The following is a 22,341-nucleotide window of genomic DNA, read 5'->3' on the forward strand; positions in this document are numbered from 1 at the left end:
TATTGGGAGAGAGGTACCCAGAGGAGATATAAACACTGACTCTAGATCAGCATGGACAAGTCAGGCTAGGAGGAGACTATACTGTAGGTTAATAGTACTATTCAGAGGCCTCTGCAGCCAGGTTACTAGCCTAAGCTTTAGAATATCCACACAGAGGATGAAGCCCCCTACACAATGTTATGTCTGACTCTGAACCTGTCATAATGTAATCCACAAGTATCTATAGTTATTCTGATGATATAATTCCCCATTGGACTGGGACGTGACTTACTGACAAGCAGTGTCAAGATGGGCCTTCGCCGACGCTGTTTATGTGTTTGCGTGTGTCGTCTCTGCTCTGAGAGAGAGGGGCAGAGAGAGGCGCAGAGAGACAGAGAGAGAGACAGAGAGAGAGACAGAGAGAGAGGCAGAGAGAGAGGCATAGAGAGAGAGGCATAGAGAGGCAGAGAGAGGCAGAGAGAGAGGCAGAGAGAGAGAGAGAGAGAGAGAGAGAGAGAGAGAGAGAGAGAGAGAGAGAGAGAGAGAGAGAGAGAGAGAGAGAGAGAGAGAGAGAGAGAGAGAGAGAGAGAGAGAGAGAGAGAGAGAGAGAGAGAGAGAGAGAGAGAGAGAGAGAGAGAGAGAGAGAGAGAGAGAGAGAGAGAGAGAGAGAGAGAGAGAGAGAGAGAGAGAGAGAGAGAGAGAGAGAGAGAGAGAGAGAGAGAGAGAGAGAGAGAGAGAGAGAGAGAGAGAGAGAGAGAGAGAGAGAGAGAGAGAGAGAGAGAGAGAGAGAGAGAGAGAGAGAGAGAGAGAGAGAGAGAGAGAGAGAGAGAGAGAGAGAGAGAGAGAGAGAGAGAGAGAGAGAGAGAGAGAGAGAGAGAGAGAGAGAGAGAGAGAGAGAGAGAGAGAGAGAGAGAGAGAGAGAGAGAGAGAGAGAGAGAGAGAGAGAGAGAGAGAGAGAGAGAGAGAGAGAGAGAGAGAGAGAGAGAGAGAGAGAGAGAGAGAGAGAGAGAGACTGACATCTGGGAGCCAGATGCAGGGAACAAATCACCTTAATTAGGCTGGAACTGAGCAAGCCAGATTGCAGCCTCCACTTTAATCCATACAGCCACCACCACCACCACCCACCACAACTACCCACCACCCACCACTACCAACCACCACCACTACTACCAACCACCACCACTACTACCAACCACCACCACCACTGCAACCAACCACCACCACCAACCACCACCACTACTACCATCCACCACCACTACTACCATCCACCACCACTACTACCATCCACCACCACTACTGCAACCAACCACCACCACCAACCACCACCACTACTACTACCAACCACCACCACCACTGCAACCAACCACCACCAACCACCACCACCATCCACCACCATCCACCCAACACTACTACCACTACTACCATCCAACACCACTACTGCAACCAACCACCACCACCAACCACCACCACCACTACCAACCACCACCACTACTACCAACCACCACCACCACTGCAACCAACCACCACCACCTCCACTACTACCATCCACCACCACTACTACCACTACTACCATCCACCCAACACTACTACCATCCACCCAACACTACTACCACTACTACCATCCACCCCCACTACTACCATTACTACCATCCACCCCCACCACCACTACTACCACAACTAGTAACCACCACCACTACTACCAACCACCACCACTACTACCCACTACCCACCACTACTACCAACCACCACCCACCACTACCAACCACCACCACCCACCACTACTACCAACCACCACTACCAACCACCACTACTACCAACCACCACCACCACTGCTACCCACCACTACTACCACTACTACCAACCACCACCACCACCACCACCACCACAACTACCCACTACCCACCACTACTACCAACCACCACCCACCACTACCAACCACCACTACTACCAACCACCACCACCACTACCAACCACCACCCACCACTACCAACCACCACTACTACCAACCACCACCACCACTGCAACCAACCACCACCACCAACCACCACCACTACTACCAACCACCACCACTACTACCATCCACCACCACTACTACCACTACTACCATCCACCCCCACTACTACCATTACTACCATCCACCCCCACTACTACCAACCACCACCACCACCGCTACCACAACTAGTAACCACCACCACTACTACCAACCACCACCACCCACCACTACTACCAACCACCACCACCCACCACTACTACCACCCACCACTACCAACCACCACTACTACCAACCACCACCACCACTGCTACCCACCACTACTACCACTACTACCAACCACCACCACTACTACCACTACTACCAACCACCACCACTACTACCATCCACCCCCACTACTACCACTACTACCATCCACCCCCACTACTACCACTACTACCATCCACCCCCACTACTACCAACCACCACCACCACTGCTACCACAACTAGTAACCACCACCACTACTACCAACCACCACCACTACTACCACTACTACCAACCACCACCACTATTACCACTACTACCAACCACCACCACTACTAACCACCACCACTACTACCAACCACCACCGCTACCCACTACTACCCACCACCCACCACCACCACCACCACAACTACTACCCACCACCACAACTACTACCCACCTCCACCACAACTACTACCCACCTCCACCACAACTACTACCCACCTCCACCACAACTACTACCCACCTCCACCACAACTACTACCCACCTCCACCACAACTACTACCCACCTCCACCACAACTACCCACCTCCACCACAACTACCCACCTCCACCACAACTACCCACCTCCACCACAACTACCCACCTCCACCACAACTACCCACCTCCACCACAACTACCCACCTCCACCACAACTACCCACCTCCACCACAACTACCCACCTCCACCACAACTACCCACCACCACCACTACTATCCACCACGACCACTACTACTACCCACCACGACCACTACTACTACCCACCACGACCCACCACGACCACTACTACTAACCACCACCACTACTACTACCCACCACCACTACTACCCACCCCCACCACTACTACTACCCACCACTACTACCAACCACCACCACTAATACTACCCACCACCACACTACTACCCACCACTACTACCAACCACCACCACCACTACCCACCACCACTACCACTACTACCCACCACCACTACCCACCACCACTACCAACCACCACCACTACTACCAACCACCACAACAACCCACCACCACCACCCACCACCACCCAACACCACCACCACCACCACCACTACCAACCACCACCACCACTACGACTATCCACCACCACCACCCACCACCACCACTACCCACCACCACCACTACCACTACCAACCACCACCACCACTACCCAACACCATCACCACTACCAACCACTACTCACCACCACTACCAACCACCACGTCTGGAGGGGCCAGCTAGAGCACACAGTACAACTCTCTCAGTCTCGCTCTCCCACTTTTATCTGCTCCCAGATCCTCCTCAAGTCTGCTATAAGAGCTGATTCACTGAGGAGGACAATGTAGGAAATAGAGCCTGTGTTCCTTTTGGGAACATCAGCAGATGGGTCACCCTAGACGCACCTCCTACTTTGGCCCCAAACCTAAAATAATTTGGGTACAATAAAAAATGTTGGTGTCTTTTTAAGGCCATGTGTGTGCATCATATTTCAAGACGTCAACCTTCGCCCACAATCCCTGTGGTGCCACCTCTGCCGCGGTGGGCATGCTAATTGCAGCTCTGTGGAGTGGGCGCTAGGGGGAACTGTTCCCAGGTCATAGTAGAGGGGTTGGTGGGCCTGGCACTGCCACTCTACCCTGCTGGCAACACTGACCCAGAGTCAGGGAGAGGCCCGCTGCACATTACCTCCACCACGCTGTCTCTGGCCCGGGGGGCCCATATGACAGAAAGGCTGCAGAAACCAGGGTTTGCCACAGGGACACTGAGCAGAGTGGAAGACAAGCTAATAGAAAGGTTATAGAGTTAGCTAGCCCTGGGAGCTAACGCATTAGCACTGGCTAGCTGTACTGTAGCTCTCAGAAACTGTATTCCCTCACTCACTCTCCTGCTGTATCTAGACTAGAGAAGAATGGATAAGTGAGCGAGGGAAGAAGGAGGGAGGTTTGGAGAAGTGGAAAGGAGGAACGCCACATTCCCCAAAAGCTACACTCTTGAGACTGATTAGCAGATGCTGCTGTTAAGCCCATTATGCAAACGATTTGGCTAATCAACTCAAATTGATTAGCACTAGGCTTCCTAACCCATGTCCTAATGCGCAGGCGCTGAGCCCGTCCGCGGGAACGGGGGAATGGCGTGGGGTTGGGCCCAGGGAGCTGGGGGGTAATTATGTTTTTATCAACAGGACGAGTCAGCCCAACCCCAGCCCCCTGTCTTCATCCACCCACGTAGCTCACCAGTGGTGATTAGAACATGAAAATACTGGTGGAGGAAACTCAATTAAAAAAGCTAATATGAAACTAAACACACAAACGCTATAATTCTGATCAGTTGACTTCCCATAGTCAAATTCAGCAGGAGTCTACAATATTGCTACATTGTTCGAGTATTGGGATGCAGGCAAAACACCATTCTGAGTGCGTCTGCCTGCCTGTTACCAAGATTGTGCAGTTAAGATTAAAGCAAGTCCCTCTCTTCTCTTCTATTGCCTAGTTACTGTTATACCCATGGGACTGGACCACATCAAACATTAAAGCTGCGATATGTCACTTGTTGGGCCACCTGACCAAATCCTTTGCTAGGAGTCAACATGATTCTATAGAACTTTTCAGCTAGCTAGAAGACGTGGTAAACAATGAAGTAAACACATATCAGTCCAATCAAAGTTACCGGAAAAAAGACGTTGACTTATCTATGTCCAATGACCTTGAGCCTTGTTGGACAGGCACTGTCAATGTAACTCTATGGCAGCACGCAGGGGGAAGAAGCTGCCTGGCCCTCAGTGGTCTCTCCCAGAAAAGTGAATGTGTCCAGGCTACATGAGGCCTTGGTGTATAGAAACTGGCATTTTAGTTCAGAATCTGTGTAAGAAAAGCCTAGGCTATTAGATTAATTTACTGTATGGCATAGCTGTAGGAGCTATGGCATAGGCTAGTGAGAATGATAGGGTAACACACAGACCACTGCTTATACTACTTCAAAATGAACCGTCACAAATGCTGACTATTCCATCATAGGGGGGCGTGACCAACTTCACCAACACTAGGAGGACAGATGTGGCCAAACCCCTCTCACACGTCCTACCCCCACCCCCCTCAGTGTGTCCCACCCTACCCTATCTCCAGGCTCCATAGCGTCGGCCCTCTCAGTCTTTCTGCCTACATCGGGCCCTGCCGCCTCTCACAGCAGCCATGCTTAAATAAAGGACCAAATTGTGCTCTATAATGGCTTTATAATTTTTGTAATGGAAGAATTTTGCTGGCTCAGTCAGTGGTGCTTGTCTTAGTTAATTTGTTCAGTAGTAAACGCTGATGGAACAGATTACCACGCTCCCTCGAGAGCTTGACTGTGCCAGATGCTATCAGCTGCATGAGCTGAAGGGAATATCTCTCTCTCTGGGTCTCTCTCCCTGTGTCCCCCTCTCCCTCCCTCTGTGTGTCTCCCTCCCTCTGTCTCACACTCTCCCTGTGTCTCCCCCTCGGTGTCACTCACTCTCTCTGTGTGCGTCTCTCTCGTGTTTGTGTCTCTCTCGTGTGTGCGTGTCTCTCTCTCTCTCGCTCTCTCTTTCTGTGTCTGCGTGTCTCACACTCTCCCTGTGTGTTTCCCTCACTCTCTGTGTGTGTCTCTCTCTCTCTGTGTGTCTCTCTCTCTGTGTCTCTCTCTCTCTCTCTGTGTGTCTCTCTCTCTCTCTGTGTCTCTCTCTCTCTCTCTGTGTGTCTCTCTCTCTCTCTCTGTGTCTCTCTCTCTCTGTGTGTGTGTCTCTCCCTGTGTGTGTGTGTGTTTGTGTCTCTCGCTCTGTTCCCCTGTGTGTCTCCCTGTTCCCCTGTGTGTCTCCCTGTTCCCCTGTGTGTCTCCCTGTTCCCCTGTGTGTCTCCCTGTTCCCCTGTGTGTCTCCCTGTTCCCCTGTGTGTCTCCCTGTTCCTCTGTGTGTCTCCCTGTTCCTCTGTGTGTCCTTGTGTCTCACACTCTCCCTGTGTGTTTCCCTCACTCTCCCTGTGTGTGTGTCTCTCTCTCCCTGTGTGTGTGTCTCTCTCTCCCTGTGTGTGTGTCTCTCTCTCCCTGTGTGTGTGTGTGTGTGTGTGTGTGTGTCCCCGTCTCCCTGTTCCTCTGTCTGTCTCCCTGTTCCTCTGTCCGTCTCCCTGTTCCTCTGTCCGTCTCCCTGTTCCTCTGCATCCCTGTCTCACTCCCTGCCTACTCCAACCAAGCTCCCCTCAAAACAGACCAGATCACAAATTCAATCTCAAGATCATTAAGGGTAGTTGAGGGAGGGGGGTTGGTTAGGGGCAATGGAACAATTTACTCTGATTGAAACCAATAAAAGGCAGAGGGCATTTTCTGAAGATGGTATTGTTGTGGAGAACTGCTGACCAACTTCAGATTCATGCAAAAAGCTTTTCAAGATGCAGCTTTGAATCTTTCCAAATAGATTATCATGATAGGCTGACAGTCATAAAAGTTAATTGGGTAACAGAGAACAAAACAAAGTTGATCTACGCATCAGCTGACCCCATTTCTTGAGTATAAGCAGGTGCAGGATTTCAAAAAGTTAACTTCATCAACAGCTGGCGACGGGTTTAAAAACGGCATCAATTTATCCACCCTTAAATAGGCGCAGTGCAGAAAAAGGCATTATCTAGCCCTTCTGTATGTGGAACAAAACGAAGGCGGAACAGATATTGCCGCTACACTGCTGGAGCCAATTTCTTCCCAGAGTCTCTCTGTGTCTTTTATCTACTAGGACATCTGTATAATGAAGGTTGGAACACGCCACACTGCCACGAATGAAACAACTCTTCTGTTCAGGTGCACTTACTGAGTGACAACATCACCAATGACTACCCTTCTGCCATCTGACCTCACCTCTGTGCCTCACACACTACAGTCTGGGTATGTACAGTACAATTGTAAAGGCCAGAAAAACAGCACTAAGCAAAACCAAGGTTAATGAGGTGCAACTCATTTCCAGAATTACACTTATGAAAGTGGTCGTCCTGATAATCTCCATTTAATTTGAATATATGTGGACAGGCATTCTATTCTTTTCTCCACCCATGTTCACAGATATGAGTCACAGATTGCAACGCTGTATGATTGTGTGTGTACTGTATAGTATTGAGGGTTTCCGTTAATACGTCAGCATACAAGGCCTTCACAGTACATTGACAGCTTTACTAGAAAGACAGCCCATGCTAACTAGACTAGAGCATTGGGCTATTATCAAAACATATGGAGAGGGAGTGAGGGAGGGAGGGAGGTGTCTAGCTCTCGGTACCACTTCAAAGGAGCTTTAGGCAAATAGCAAATACAAGTGTCTGCTCTGTCCTGGCTGCTCCAACAGCTGCTGTTAACATTAAGAGGAGGGCTAATCTATTTGCATTGTAGTGAGGCGGCACACTAAAACCTTTATCAAAGCCTCATGTTTTGTTTTCGCTAACACTACCAGTTAAAACACACCAGGCTTTGTGGCCACACTAGGCTATTCATACTCATTGACACAGTCTCAAAAGCTAGGCGGTCGTTTACACAAGATCTCAGAACAGGTCTTGGAACAAGGAGGTCCGATTAGAACCCATCGACAATACGGATTTGGCAATGCTGGTGAAAATGTCACCTTGACGTGTGTATGTTTGTGTATGTTTGTATGTGTCTTGGAGATAACTTAACCTTCAGTCCTAATCCGTTGACTTGAAGCGAGGGGTAATGCATACTAAAGCTCTCCTAATGGTCTGGTCAGAGTGAAGTGTGCCTTAAGCCGAATAAACTGGAGCCATAAATTGGAGTGTCAGTTTAACCTACATGGAGAAGGGGAATCACATTAACATTGGTTTCTAATAAAAGTCCCAGTGTTCAAACTGCGCCCTGGTAACAGATTTGTGACGGATGTTTTAATAGGCTGCGAATCATATATCTGCGGGAGGAGACTGACAGTGTGATGTGGTGGTCGGGACGTAGTATGGAACATACAGTTGAAGTCGGAAGTCATTAAAACATGTTTTTCAACCACTCCACAAATTTCTTGTTAACAAACTATAGTTTGGCATGACACAAGTAATTATTCCAACAATTGTTTACAGACAGATTATTCCACAGTATCACAATTCCAGTGGGTCAGAAGTTTACAAACACTAAGTTAACTTTGCCTTAAAATAGCTTGGAAAATGCCAGAAAATTATGTCATGGCTTTAGAAGCTTCTGATAGGCAAATTGACATCATTTGAGACAATTGTAGGTGTACCTGTGGATTTATTTCAAGGCCTACCTCCAAACTCAGTACCTCTTTGCTTGACATCATGGGAAAATTAAAAGAAATCAGCCAAGACCTCAGAAAAAAATTGCAGACCTCCACAAGTCTGGTTCATCCTTGCAAGCAATTTCCAAGCGCCTGAAGATACCACGTTCATCTGTACAAACAATAGTACGCAAGTATAAACACCATGGGACCACACAGCCGTCATACCGCTTGGGAAGGAGAGTGCACAAAAAAGTGCAAAAGTGCAAATCAATCCCAGAACAACAGCAACGGACCTTGTGAAGATGCTGGAGGAAACCGGTACAAAAGTATCTATATCCACAGTAAAACGAGTCCTATATCAACATAACCTGAAAGGCCACTCAGCAAGCAAGAAGCCACTGCTCCAAAACCGCCAGTAAGATCGTACTTTTTGGGTGAAATGTCCTCTGGTCTGATGAAACAGAAATATAACTGTTTGGCCACACTCACCATCGTTATGTTTGGAGGAAAAAGAGGGAGGCTTGCAAGCTGATGAACACCATCCCAACCATGAAGCATGGGGGTGGCAGCATCATGTTGTGGGGGTGCTTTGCTGCAGGAGGGACTGGTGCACTTCACAAAATGGATGGCATCATGAGGCAGGAAAATTATGTGGATATATTGAGGCGACAAGCATACTTCCAAAGTTGTGGCAAAATGGCTTAAGGATAACAAAGTCCAGATATTGGAGTGGCCATCACAAAGCCCTGACCTCAATCCTATAGAAAATTTGTGGGCGGAACTGAAAAAGCGTGTGCGAGCAAGGAGACCTACAAACCTGACTCAGTTACACCAGCTCTGTCAGGAGGAATGGGCCAAAATTCACCCAACTTATTGTGGGAAGCTTGTGGAAGGCTACCCGAAACATTTGACCCAAGTTAAACAATTTAAAGGCAATGCTACCAAATACTAATTGAGTGTATGTAAACTTCTGACCCACTGGGAATGTGATGAAAAAAATAAAAGCTGAAATAAATCAATCATTCTCTCTACTATTATTCTGACATTTCACATTCTTAAAATAAGGTAGTGATCCTAACTGACCAAAGACAGGGAATGTTTTACAAGGATTAAATGTCAAGAATTGTGAAAAACTGAGTTTAAATGTATTTGGCTAAGGTGTATGTAAACTTCCGACTTCAACTGTATATCAACGGGAGGAGACTGATAGTGTGCTGTGGTGGTCGGGACGTAGTATGGAACAAATGTCCCCACAAGGAAGGAACACACTGTCCTCATAATTTACAGTCCTTCTAGAGACCGTCCTTAACACCATCTTTAAAGTTATTTTTATTTACTCCATAATAAACTCATATGTATGTATTCTTATCTAGGGGTTTTATCTTTTTTATTAGCACAGTGACCTAGGAGCGTGTGTTTTAATTGAATTCCCCCACCATGAGGACCTCACCTACCCGAGCGTGCCCACAATGGAATCATTGTGCCTGTACAGTTCTCACCTTCGCTATGACCTTCCTCCTGCCTGATTGACTGCCATATCAACCAATCAAAACCAGCCAATTCACTGGGAGGGGGCCTCTGGAGGGCATGGTGCTCAAGTAAGAGAAGGGGAGGAGAATATATTATCTAAGAGTAATAGCAGCCATGCCTCATAACCAAGAGGACTGTTCTTTGAAAAACTGCAGTGGTCATTGAAATGTCATTGGCCTCTTTGGTAACAACAACTCCCACACAGTTTCTCAGAATGGGTGCTGGTTCTCACAGAGAATGGACTACCTCTGAGAAAAAAAAACTGAACTACTCCATCCAATTAAGCGAAATGCTGGCTATTATCATACATTTGTATGCTAATTCCCAGCATGTAGCTTTATGGTAAGAACAATAAGGAGGTTGTTGACCAATGAAAAACACTCCTTCACTCTGAATAGAGGTACAGGGGTTTATGGTACTACATTCTAACAGATCGCTGCAGCTGTACATAGTTTGTAAATAGCCCACCCAATCTACCTACCTCATCCCCATACTGTTTTTATTTTATTTACTTTTCTGCTCTTTTGCACACCAGTATCTCTACTTACACATCATCATCTGCTCATTTATCACTCCAGTCTTAATCTGCTAAATAATCTGTAATTATTCACTCCTATGGCCTATTTATTGCCTACCTCTTCATGCCTTTTAATGGACACAGCCTACACCGCTGTGATTTAGGCTAGCAGAAACAGAAAAATGGGTCGTCCCCATTCAACGTGACCAATTTGCAAACATTGTTTGATCTCACAATCTAACTGCTCTATAAATCAGGCCTATGGTTAGATCTTCTCTCCATTTCAAACTGATAGCCAATCAAAGACCACAAGCTTAGGGGCTCGTAAGTAAGCATTTCACTAAGGTCTACAACTACACCTGTTGTATTCGGCGCATGTGACTAATACAATTTGATTTCATTTGATTTAATGCTTGACAGCAGACCAACACCCCCCCACCACTGTTGCTATGTAAGCGTGAAAACTTTGATTAGTCTGAGGGGGCGGGGTTGCCTTCTGCTGGTGCTACTGATGTTGTAACATCTGCCTTGTGAGAGGCTTGTTTACATGCAAGCATTATGTATTCACTGTAATCAGTCTATAATCACAAGCATTATGGAGAGCTCTTCAGTTGAAGGATTTGGTGATTATGAGAACGAACCGGGAGAGGTAGAAGGGGGGGGGGGGGGGGGGGGGTTTAGGACAGAACCTTTATTAGTGTGAATTAAACACAGTGCTGCTGCGCAGATTGTGGCGCTCTGCTCTGCCATGGTCTATGGGCGGATCAATCCTGGAGGGTTCTCAGTGATATGAAACGCGCTCCAGCCCAGTAATGATTGGGGACTGATTCGCTCTCTCTGACAATTCTCCCAATCTCTCTTCACCCTCTGATTTATTATGCAACAAGAGGGCTGTGATTCGCTTCAAAAGGACCCCATTCAGCTTCATAAGGAGGCCCAGAGAGAGAGCTCAGCTCCACAGAAAAGTGGTGGATATGGCACAGTCATCTAGGTTCAAGATCTGCCAGCTGATGTTTAGGCTGCTTCTAACATGCTAATCACACCGCTCGCGTTGCAAAATAAATGTGCAAATGCATGTTATTCAATCATTTCATCCAAACTGCTCGCGTGCATCAACGATCGTCTGCGTAGACAGGCGCTATTTTTTTTCTCTCCAAGTTGGTTCTATTTTTGTTACACTTGATGCGCTGCAAGTACCACCTCTCCCATCTCCTCATTGGATTATAGGAGCATATACCCACATGGGTGATTGAAAGATGAAGTTCCACACTCCAGTCCAGTTGGTGGTGGTAATGCACCTTAAAGTTGGTAGCCAACTGACATATAAAGTCCACAGAATAAGAGAACTGGAGGAGAGATTACTAGAAACTAACTAGGTTTCCCCTTTAATCTGTGGATTAAATGTCAGAGTAGAAAACACATGATTTTGTGTGACTCAAAATGGGTCAAAATTCTACAAAGATCCAGGTAGATTTCAGGTAAAATAACAACCCAATGTTAACATCCCAGTACAAATTAGCCAGCAACAGCAAGCTAGCTAAATGTCCATGAATGTTTCACGTGTTTCGACCTGTCCCCAAATTAATATAGTTGGTTCAGAGTTCCTTCTGTTATTTCAACCTGTGTGTCTGGATCGCATTTGGCGTGGACGTACAAAATCAACCTGCATGGCGGATGCACGCGCGTGCCGGTCTAGAAAGCATTTAATGGCGCAAATACCAGAGCTCTGGTGACGCAGTGAGAGTGGGCATAATGAAGTCCTCTGACTGGAGAAGCACGGCCATTTCCTCAAGACCTTTACCTTCCCCACAATGTATCCGCTGACCAGACAATGAACATGGTAAACCAATTAAGATTCCTGGACTTGACACTTGTGGCACGGAGGAGAAGAGAAGGCCAATGACAGACATGCTGTGAGGGGGGAGTGGGTGATTAAGTGTTTGACTGGCTGGTTGGTTGGACACTATAAAGGGTTAACAGTGAGAGAGGAGACTGAGGAGGAAAACAAAACTCCAAGTTTTAACGTCTCCCTCAATTACAATGCAGAGATAAGCCAACACTGCTAAAGGACAGGATGTGGTGGGGGGAGGGGAGGGGAGCGGGGGTCAGACGTTTTTAGCTCATCTATATTTACAATTGGGTGCAATGGTGCGCACACACACGTAGGCCTCGCACGCGCACCCCCCCCCGCGCACACAAACACACACACTGGTATAGGGAGCTGGTGGTAGCCTCCACCCACATCAATCCACATTCCTCAAATACTTTCCAAGCTTTACAGCGACTAATTAGATAAATTATACAGCTTGCTAAGAGGAGAGTTTAACTGGACCTCTTTGAGAAAGGGGGGAGTTCAGTTTTAGTGACTACCAGGCTAACATTGACCAAGTCCTTGAGGTAGTTTAGTGACTACCAGGATAGCATTGACCTTGGGGTAAAGTTGGAGAAACAAATAACCACCAAGCCAAGCAGCAAGCACACAGTGTTCTAAGACAAATATTCACTCCAGGTAACTGTCTGATTGCATACATCATGTCTAACTCCTAAAAGAAAGAGTGCAGATTTCAGATGGCATAAGACAGCACAATGGAACAAAGAAAGCAGGAAGGAGGATAACAATTGCCTGTCCTTCATTTCCTCTCAGTGGGAATAGGCTGAACAACAGGAGAACTATAGAAAACTTGTACAGTGGATTGAGTGCACAGTCTCTGCCTCCCTCCATCTCTACCATTGTTTACTCACACCTGAGTGCCACATACCCAACCCTTGCTCTGCTCCAAGACAAAACAACTCACTGTCACACCGAGCCCCACAGTGCTGTGTACGCCTCACAACGCCTGGTAAGAGCCCGCAAGCTCCTGCCATCTTTCCATCTATTACCCTGCAAAGAGAATGAAGCCCTTCACTGTGAGAGACAGACAACACTTCTCTATTGAGAGGGAGAAGAGAAAAAAACGACTGAGCAGTCGTGTGATGTCATTATTAAGAGACGGGTTCTTTGCGTAATGCAGCCTCTTCATCACAGAGGCCTTGCTGTTCTATGACACCCGCAGCCATGGTATGAGAGTCGGACTAGGGCTGATGTGACGGATCTCTCCTAGACCCAGTGTTGCTGAAACACAGTTTCTAAGATTTGACTCAGTTACAGTTCATATAAGGAAAATCAGTCAATTGAAATAAATTCATTAGGCCCTAATCTATGGATTTCACATGACTGGGCAGGGGTGCAGCTATGCATGGGCCTGGGAGGGTATATGCCCACCCACTTGGCAGCCAGGCCCAGCCAATCAGAATGAGTTTTTCCCCACAGAAGGGCTTTAACACAGACAGAAATACTCCTCAGCACCAACCCCTCCCAACCCTTCCTCAGACGTTCCCGCAGGTGAAGACGTACTGCCAAATTCTCTAAAATGACGTTGGAGGCAGCTCATGGTAGAAATGAACATTACATTCTCTGGCAACAGCTCTGGTGGACATTCCTGTAGTCAGCATACCAATTGCACACTCCCTCAAAACTTGAGACATCTGTGGCTTTGTGTGACAAAACTGCACATTTTAAAGTGGCCTTTTGTCCCCAGCACAATGTGCACCTGTGTAATGATCTTGCTTTTTAATCAGCTTCTTGATATGCCACACATGTCAGTGGAAGGAAAAGCTCACTAATATGGATGTAAACAAATTTGAGCATAACATTTGAGAGAAATAAGATTTTTGTCCGTATGTAACATTTCTGGGATTTTTTATTTCAGCTCATGAAACATGGGACCAACACTTTACATGTTGCATATATATTTTTATTCAGTGTATATTTTTATGACTAATGCTCAGGGTTAAAAGTCCCATCCCCTGTCAGTAGTGTTTTCTTGGAGCATGTGATCGCGGCTAGACAGCCTTAAATTCCTGTCAGGAAGCTAACTGAAGCCGATTACAAAATCAATAGCAACACATTGGAAGAGCCGGGTCCTTGTGCAGGGAAGAGGACCCCTTCAGATGGAGCCTGTGAAATACAGCTTCTCATAGCCTAAAAAAAATCTAAATAAATAAAGGGAACATGGTTACACTGAGTTAATGTAGTGTTATAGTTACTTATACTGAGGTGGCTGTGTTTAATGCCACTCCCAAAGGCGTATTTAAATTCAGCACTACACAAGTACATTGATTAGAGATTATACTAATATATTTGAATGCAAGCCTGTAACTCCTGAAAAACTCTGCCTGCAATGATCTGTCAATCTCATCTGTGTGCTGATCTTGCCAATAAAGTTTTTGTTTTATGGCAGAATAAATGACTTTGAAGTAATTTTATCTAGTTGTAGTTACTGTATGCAGAAGAAAGGGGAAAAGACAGTCTTTTTTTATACTGGTGTTTGACTGTAGACAGTGTTTGCCCCTAATCTTTTGCCTTGGTAGTGTTGGCTGGTGGCCATAAGGCCTTATTTCCCTCCATAACGGTACTTGGCCAACAGAAAGACCAATGTATTCTCATCATACATGGTGACAAAATTACACAGGACCACTATAAGACCTTCAAATTATAAAATAAAAAGTGACTGAAACAAAACAGTCACCTGCCACTAGTAAACTTCATCAGCAGTTGGGAGCCTACATTCTGGCTACAAGTTTTGCCACTGCCTCGTGGGGATCAAGGTCTCCACAAAAGCCTGGATTCAGAGCGAGGTACAGTACACAAGAGAACAAGTGCTGCATTATATCAAGGAATATTCCGATGGTATCTCATTCACAGGCTTTGCTGCTCTTCCCCTTCCATGCATTAGCATTTTAACACTGGGTGGGGAGGAATGTGTTTACTCTGATGGCTGGGGCTCCGAGCTGCATTAATTATGATGCAGAATTATAATTTAATATTAGCATAGCCACGGCGCACAATGAATGAACAGAGGAGGAGAGAGCTGGGCTGGCTTGTTTACGGCGGAGCAGAGGAGACAACAAGTGGGTGATTGTTGCCAGAGCGGAGGAGACGCAGACGAGAAGCAGACGGGATGCAGTGGGTTGGCTGTGACCTTGATTGTGATGTGTGTGCCGTAGTAGTGGCAGTCGGGGCACTGGGTAGTGAAGGCCCTGCTTTAACCTTGGCACCGCACCCTCAGAGTCACAGCCTCCGCTTTCTCACAGTTGTGTACTGTAAACAGGAAACGCTCTGGCAAACAGAGACATACGAAAAAACTATTGTGCCGGAAACTATCACCGCTACAGTAGTGAAATGTGGAGAAGTAGTAAAAAGTACTACAAGTAGTAGAGGTGGCTCGTCGTTCTCTTTCCTGGAGACGGCGCTTCCTGCTCGGCTGCTCTGAGAGGGGAGACAAGCGCGCCGTGAGCTGTGGTCTGCGGTCGGAGTCAGAGTAAGGTTTCCTTTTCTGCGTTACAACAGGGCCCGTGAAACACAGCCTTTGTTTGGGTTTGTGTTGGTTCTCACAAGCACAATTCTCAGACACCACTGTCACGCACTCCACTATAAGGCCTGCTTGGACTTATTAGTACTCTTATTAGGGTTCCTCACCTGGCACTGGAGAGTAATGAGACATCAGGGGAACAGGAATGTTCAGCATAACTAGCCTATCTACAACATCTGAGGGATAGATTCAGAGGTAGGCTATGCAGATAATTCCTGAGATCATCTAGCTTCCCTCAACTGAGAATATAGACCTACATTATGGAAATTAACATATAGGATTACACACTAAGCCAACAATCATGACAAACGCTTCACCTCTGAGGTTTAAGTTTATAAGGAACAAACGTATCGCTCGGTAGGCCAGTTGCTCACCGAGTTGTTTTATTTATCGACACAGCTCAGGTATTTTCAGTAAACTGCTGGAATCTGCCTGGGATGTTTTGATTTGGGTTCCTTGATCCAACGTTAGCGTCTGACCTTCCTGAATGAACCCTTGCTTGGGCCACTCTTTTCTCTGAAGTGAAATTCTGAGTGAGGCAGACATCTCCCTAGAACCCAGCATGGGAGAGACACTATAAGGGGGATAGACAAATAAACCAATTGAGTAGAGTGGAGATTGCAGCTACTATAAGAGGTACCAGGCTAGTAAATGACAGTAGCGGTATTGGCCAAACATTTGATTTGAATTTAATTAGACATTGAGAGGATGAGAGGAGGATAGGGAGGGAGGTTTGCATAACAAATGACCCCTATGAGGATTTAACGTTACTTACCGGAGGTGGTGGAGATATTGAGAAAGGGAGATAGGATCTGGGACTAGTAAACTGTTTCAGGAACGATAAGAGCTCAACTTTCTACATGAGAAACAACAGAATGAAGACACTACTAAGGAGTATAATACAACAATAAATGGTTCCACTAAACTCATCTGAATGTTCCGTCATTAAACTCCAGTCAAAAAAGATCAATTAAAAAGCACAGGGAGAGAAAAGAAACATAAGATTCTAGAAAGCACTGAAGCAGTCAAGATTAATTGCATCCAGAAAATGCCTAGGGGGGAAAAAACGCCAAGGGGTCAAGTCATTCCGAAGTCAACGAAACTGCTCAACCAGTCATTGTCAAGTTCATCTCACCCTGACTTAGACTAAGAGAATACAAATTAGAGAATTAAAATGGCGAAACAAAATGGAAAATGCATTAGCTTTTGACTGGGGCTTCTCTTCTCACGACATCCATTTTGGAAAAAAACATTCATTTGTGGGGCTGGAGACGAGCATTCAGCTGGCTAATTATCATTCGGGGCCTGGACCAGATTAGTGGGCTTAAACCTCTCTCTTTGCTCTGTCCACCAGAAGTTGAAGTGTTATTCCGGCTGACTGGCTGAGATGAGCCCTTATCGCTGTGTGGAGCTCCCTGAGAGACCGAGGAGCTGGGTCGCTGCACTAAGAGATGAATTAGGGACCAGGACCAGCACCATCAGATAAGACCTGATAATAACCTAGGGCTGCACGATATGGGCAAACAATGGAATTGCAATTTTCTTTGACCAAATATTATACATCAAAACACCTGGGTAAACTGTTAGATTCATAGAAATAGAATGATCGTTCTGATTTTATGCTTGGAATACAGTGGGCACTTTTGTTTTTTGTTGAATGCAAATTGTTTGGCATGACAACGAATGAAAAATGTGTTGGTTAGTGTTTCCAACGGGACCCTAATTTGATTCAAAGTTTTTGAATATTCTTTGCTTTTTCTAGTGTTGCACGGATATACTGAAACTTCTGTACGTTTTTGATACCACAACATGAAAAACGGTTAGGTACTAGCATTTTTGTTACTTTCAGTACTTCTGTCAAATGTGTCTCACATCATATACGTACGTATTGAGAGGATCAAGTCTGTCTTGTAATTTGTCTGAATCTTCTCAAGGGGGCTATAGTAATTTATCCAGGCTACTTGACACAGCGCAAGCCACTTTTGAGAAGCAAGCGAGAGAAGACAAAATGCCGATAGCATGGCTTCTTCTAACAAAAACATCATACTTCCATGCCGCCACCTTGTTGACAAAACTGGCTCCAGAAGTAAACTATGGGAACACTCTGCTTACAGAGCAGATGAGGTAGCCTATGCAGCCAACAATGCATGGGTGCTAGATCTGCACAATAGTCTAGGCTTGAGGTGCATTTCAGGTAATACACTTGTGTCCACCATGGAACGGCTCATACGTAAAGAATTCTTCATTCAGGCTGCAAAGGGATGGGAAGGTGGAAAGAAACAGGGAAAATGTGTCTTTATGAAACACCATTTTCAACCACCATGCTAGAGTGGCTAATGCTAATTTTTGATGTTGCGCCCCTCGTTCAGCCAGGGGTAAAAAACAGACTGCTGCAACCTGATTGGCTGAATGCAATATGCAACATCCGGGACTAGCAATCCTAGGCATTAGGATTTTTTGCCATGGTATAATTTCAGTATCGAGTATCATTTTGGTATTGATTAGTGCAATACTAAAGTCAAAATTCTGGTATCGTGGCAACACTACCTTTTCCTCTCTGATTAAGAACAAGCTGTTGCACAAACAATACTGATATACTCCACTACTGCCTGTATTAGAGCAAAGGTTTACTAGCTAGATTTGCCGTACCTCAGTGGATTTAGCTAGCTAGCCTTGCTACTAGCAATTAGTATTAGGGGCTAACAAATTATTTGGGCACATTTGCAGCGTTCTAATACCAACTAATTAGCGTTTTGCACAGAGAGAAAGTTACACAAACAAATTGTATAATATAGAAAACTTGGATTTTTATTTAGAAACAAAAGTGGAAAGCTGCTTCATTCTTGTTTGGAAAAATATGTTGACTGCATGTTGTTGTTTGGTCAATGCATGCAGAGTGAATCTCAAGCACGAGGAACTGTCTGCTAGAGAGAAAGGGGATGGGGATTGGGAAACTGCCAGAAGAGAACAGACGGAGAGAAAACTAAATTATCACAATAAATAAAATGTTTTTAAAAATGTGTGTTACAGATGGCTAAGTGTTTAGAAATATTGCAGCCTCTTGCGATATGGATACAATTTTGATTAAACTCGTTCAGCCCTAGGATAGCCACAAATGTCCCCCCTCCCACTACCAACAGCAATAGCTTCCCCCTTGCCACCTTCCAACCACCCACCCTCAGCTCCTCTCCAGCCATACATTGTTGCCTGAACACCTTTCAGGCCTTCACTGAACACCTCTCCTCACCGCTCCTTCCTCTCTTCTCTCCACAGTCGCCTGGCGCTGCCTGCTGCTGCGATTCATAACCAAGAGACGGGAAGACGAGGGGGAGAAAGAGGGAGAGGAGGAAAAGGATGAGGGGAGAACATAAGGACGATGCATCCTGGCTGTAGATTTGTTGTGTTGGAAAGGCAGCACTGGGAGTGTTACACAACAGCCCTGAGCAGACAATAATAACGGGGTCCTCCAGTAGTCAATGATGTAAGAAAACTTTTACTGGAGGCTCAGACTGTCACTCAAAGTGCAGACTGTTTTATGAATGGCCATAGAATGGCCATACTTGCTACGGTACGAACGGTCAAACAGATCGCAATTTGGGATTAGACGCGACAGAGTGAAATTTTCACATTTCAGTTCATCTAAGAACAGGCAGCCATTTTAAAAGGCTATACAATCGAGTTCCAACTACTATCAACCCTGCAATTCCAAGCGTGCACTCGACCAAATCTAAACCCAATAGTGCAGGTGTGATTCCTGATTTGTTTGGGTTGTCTGTTTGTTTGCCTGGGATTGGGTTCGGTTATGGGGCTACAGTGGTGCGTGTAAGGAGTGGAGAGCTGTCTTGCAGTAGCAAATGGATTTGGAAGTGCCCTGGCGGCGGGAGCAGATAGGGTGGATAGGGGAACTGTTAGCTACAACGCACATCTCCAGTTGCCACGGAAATCGAAACCAACAAGTAATCAATCAGCCAATGTGCTGCCTCCTCTTAGCCCTCTCATAGGCAATGGCGGGGGCGGTAGGACAAACTCTGGAATTCATCTGGGGGATCCAGAGGAGACCAGGCTGTAGCTGTAGGCCTAGCATATAGTATGCAAGCACACACACACACACAGGCTTTATCTAAATTAGGCCTATACTTGCTATCGATGCTAGTTTTCTATCCTGAACTTATGCTAGCAGCAACTGTATGGCACGCTACAACCCACATCACAGAAACTGAGTCTCACACAGACTTGAATGGATTTTTATATATTTCTTTAATCTTTCATTCACAGTGTCATGGACTTAATGGAGAAATAAAATGAATTGTGTGTGTTGACATGCCTGTGTGTGTGTGTGTGTGTGTGTGTGTGTGTGTGTGTGTGTGACGCTACATGTCTATCTCTCTGCCTTCCTCTGACCCCTCACTCTAAACCTCTGGTTAGGGCCTTCTTTCCCAGACCCAAGCTTCCAATCCACTTGTCAGCAAATCTCCAGCCCTCCCTGAAATTACCTCAATCGCTAATCATAATACACTGGGACACCAATTTACCACCACCACATTCTCAACCAAAGGCCAAATTCACACTAAAAAGGGAAAAGTACAGACGAGGGGCAGAAGAAAATAAGGAAAAAAAGAAAAAGCATGTCAGCAAAATGCATTCCCGATCCCGTGTGGAAAACGTCGGCATGCTGATTCAGGCCTTGTGCACGCTTCTAATTTTAGGTCCACAAACCCCCATCCGTACCCACACTCACTCTGCACACTCATGTGATTTGGCTGTTTTTTGCGTTCGGAATTCTCTCTCCCCCAGTGCAGATTAGTGAAGTCCCTTTAAACATGCTGACGTGAGTTTTCACACGATCAAACGGTTAGAATCCCACAGCCAGACCCGTTTGAGAGAGGAAAAAACGCAAACATAAGGTGCCCCATTGAAATATGAAACGATGTGCGGGTTCTCTCTCAGATGCTTACCAAAGTCTTACACAGAATAAGAGGGAGAGAAAATGAAGGGAGAGAAACTTGAGCTGGTCCAGGAAATCTATAGGCACTCTGCAGTTTTTGATTAAGTGTGGAGGTGTGTGCCTAAAACAGTAAAAAATGGATTCTACAATATTGAATAGAGATACATGTTCACAGACGCACATGTTCACAGACGCACATATTAATTAATGGCCTTGCATCAGAGAAGAGCCAGGAGTCTCATTTGAAATATCAAAGCAGGGAGATCTTTTGTCTTGTGCTTTTAGCGGTGGAGATAGAGATAGGAAAAGAAAGAGAGAAGAGCCCAGAAACACAGCTCTCATTGGCTTAATAATGCATGAAATGTGCAAGCGCAGTCTGGAGGCTCCAGCGCAAGTGTTTTAACTATTTATCATTGAACAGGATGCTAGTGCGGCCATTTTAACCAAGCCTATCCCCCCTCGACCCAGCCCTTTTCATTTGGGTTAGTTAATTATTCAAATGACATGCCGATCTTTGGAGCAATAACTGACTGACTAAATAACTATTCCCACCTCACCCCCTCTGTCCTTTCTCCACGTAAGACATTTTCGAGACATCAGCCAAGGGGATATAAGGTCATCCCACTTGGGCAACCTCCGTGAGACACAACCTATAGAAGAGGTTTTAGAACAGTAGGTCTAAATAAGCTGCCTGAAATGGCTGTCCGTCATTTCAAACGGGTGAAAAGTGAGGCCAGATGCCGACGGACACCATGTTGGCAGAGTTGAACTGCCAGTCTTTCTCTGGATAGACTCCACTTTACGCTTAGAGGTAGGCTTCACAGCAAAACTGACTTAAGATCAGCGCTTAAGAACAACTTAAAGTTGTAAAACTAAACTAGACTTCTATGGCACCACAGTGCAGAGCAGGCAGTACAGTCAAACCTCTGATGTAGTGGCATTCTGAGGTAGAACCTCTTAGCGGTTCTGACTAAAAAGAGAGAACAGCTGGGGAACCTGCCGGTCAGCAGACCTCACTCCACTTGGCTGGGGGGAACAAGGGGAGAAACATGGGGTTCATTTTCAAGAATTTGTATTTCCCTTAACATGCAGGTTTGCCGTTTCACCAGCCGTCGATCTTAATAAAGGCAGACGCGGCCCAGCCAGTAGAATGGGGAGGGAGGGAGAGCGGTGGAGAGGGGGGTTTCCCCTTCGCCTTGGACCGGCTCCAGTGAAAACTGGTTGGAACATGGGAAACATGTTGTCAGACCAGAGGAGAAGAAAGAGCACGTCTGGCTTGCGGTTTCCCCCGAGCACGTTCCGTCGTGACAGTGCTCTCACCGCCTGTTCCAGGGGCTCCCCTTTCACTACAATGCCCCCCAGGGCACCGCGCCGCTGCCAAACCCACACACAAATACACACATCCAACAAACACATACACGCACACATTCTCACATGCTGGCTCCAACCGCACTTCCAAAGCCTACTCTGCCACAATGGCAGTCA

At 46.2% G+C, this 22,341-nt stretch overlaps 1 protein-coding gene across 6 annotated transcripts in view; it reads right to left on the minus strand.

The window, feature by feature from the left end:
- Window positions 1-22,341, minus strand: part of cux1a (cut-like homeobox 1a) — a 213,093-nt gene that overhangs the window by 161,191 nt on the left and 29,561 nt on the right. The gene's annotated exons all lie outside the window — the stretch shown is intronic.

This window comes from Oncorhynchus mykiss, chromosome 10 (assembly GCF_013265735.2).
Source record: "Oncorhynchus mykiss isolate Arlee chromosome 10, USDA_OmykA_1.1, whole genome shotgun sequence".
Taxonomy (NCBI): Eukaryota; Metazoa; Chordata; class Actinopteri; order Salmoniformes; family Salmonidae; genus Oncorhynchus; species Oncorhynchus mykiss.